Below are 2,256 nucleotides of genomic sequence, written 5' to 3' on the forward strand. Positions count from 1 at the left end.
TCTTTTGGTAAGTCTGAGACATCCCCCCCCCAACACCCTCTGGACACCGAGGACGAGACGCGCCCCTCCCCCGGCAGCTCCCGCCTTCGTTCCGGGGGCAGCGGAGGAAGAGCACCCCCCCAGCGCCCGGCTCCCCAGCCAGACCCGTTTTCTCTCTTTCCGAAGCAAAAATGGCCCGGCCCTCGCGCTTTGCTCTGTCCCGCTGCGGGGGGGCAGGGACCCGCCTTCGGGTGCCGGATTCTGCCAGCGCCGTCCCGGGGGGCGCCGGTGCCGGGCCCCGCGGTGGGGGGGTCCCCATGGCACGGCCCCCGCCTGCCCCACGGCGAGATGGGGGGCGCCCGGGCACGGAGGCAGCCGCCGGCCCTGCTCCTGGCTTCTCTGCCCCTGCCCTCACCCTCACCCTCTATGCCCTTTCCTCGTCTTCTTCTTCCTTTTTTTTTCTTTTTCCTTTGTTTTTTTTTTTTTTCTCTTTTTCTTTGTCTTTGTCTTTTTCTTTTTCTTCCCTTTTTTAAATTTTATTATTTCTCTATTCCTCTCCTCTCCTTTCCCTCTTTCCATCTTATTGACTGCTTTTTCTCTTCTTTTCTTTTCTTTTCTTTTCTTTTCTTTTCTTTTCTTTTCTTTTCTTTTCTTTTCTTTTCTTTTCTTTTCTTTTCTTTTCTTGACAGTAGCTGGTTTGGTCTTTTTTCAGATGTTCTGGCTGAGTGGTGTTCTTGTGGAAAAGAAACCTCAGTTATCATAATGTCACACTTTTCCTTTTCCTTTTCCTTTTCCTTTTCCTTTTCCTTTTCCTTTTCCTTTTCCTTTTCCTTTTTCTTTTTCTTTTTCTTTTTCTTTTTCTTTTTCTTTTTCTTTTTCTTTTTCTTTTTCTTTTTTTTCCTTTCTCCTTCCTTCCCCCTTCCCCCCCTCCACACTACACCCATCGCGGGTGCACGGGGAAGGTGAAAGGGGAAAACCTGATTTCTCCCCCCCCCAGTCTTTGTACGGAGCACATTTTATAACCGCGGACTTTTGTAAAACGGCGAGCACTTTTTCAGAGCTGAACCTCAACAATAAAGAGCATCAGTGCAGCCTGGCTCGGGGCCGGGGACACGCGTGTGCGGTGGGGACACGCGTGGGCAGGCGGTGCCGCAGCCTGCAGAAGGCATCAGCGTGTTTATCCCCTCCCGGCCCTTCCTGTTATTCCTCCGGCAGCATCTCCTGTCCCCAGCTGCCGGCAGCCGGGTCACCCCCGTGTCACCTCGCTCCCCGGGACCCCCCTCCCACCCCAGGGCCATGTGGCCGGGGGGGCCGGGGGGGACATTTCTCCTGGCCGGGGCCGAGAGGTCGGGCAGCAGCTGTGCCGCGTCCGGCCAGAGCCCCGGGGAGCGGGCGGGGGGCAGCCCCCCTTGCCCACCCCTGGCCACGTGTCACAGGGTGAGCCTGCTCCCCCCTGTCCTGCTCCCCCCCGTCCTGCTCCCCACAGCTTTGGGGTGTCCAGTGAACCCCACACCCCCGGCCGCTCCTCCCGTACTGCTGCAGCTGCAAATGTCCCCCTGCCGTCCCGGTGTCCCCTTGCCCAGCTCCATCCGTCCATCCGTCCATCCGTCTGTCCACCCACCCATCCCTCCAGCCTTCTGTCTGTCCATCCATCCTTCCAGACACCCCTCCAGCCCTCTACACACGCACCCACCTTTGCCTCCCTCCCAATACCCGTCTATTCATCCATCTGTCCATCCATCCCTCAACCCCTTATCCCTCTATACACGTACCCATTTCGCCCCCCTCCCTCCTTCCCTCCCTCCCATCACATCCATCCATCCATCCATCCATCCCTCCATCCCCACCTCCCTTCACAAACCTCCCCCACCCACCCAAATTTTCCCTCCACCCATCTTTTTCTCCCAAGTTTCTCCATCTTTCCTCCTCCCTCCATCCCCTCCCCAACCCGGGGGGTCACACAGGGGAGTGGGGGCCACTGGGCCTTGGGAGTCCCACACTGCAGCTCTTCCCAAGCCTGTCCCCCCTTGGCTGGCTGAAGGCACATGAACCTCTGGAAACACAGGAGATAAAAAACCCCAAACTCTCTCCTTCTATTTAACCCAGTTTTCTCTCTTTACACCCACCCCCCGCCCCCAATTACTCACACCCCCAGCTCTGCCTCCCCAGACCCCCCACTCTTGCCACAACCACATGAAGCTTTGTCTTCTAACACAGGGAGAAATGCCACCCCCCCCCCGCCCCCTGCAAAGGGGTGTCAGGGGCCATTTCAGGGGG

Source organism: Calidris pugnax, unplaced genomic scaffold, assembly GCF_001431845.1.
Source record: "Calidris pugnax isolate Ruff unplaced genomic scaffold, ASM143184v1 scaffold98, whole genome shotgun sequence".
NCBI lineage: Eukaryota > Metazoa > Chordata > Aves > Charadriiformes > Scolopacidae > Calidris > Calidris pugnax.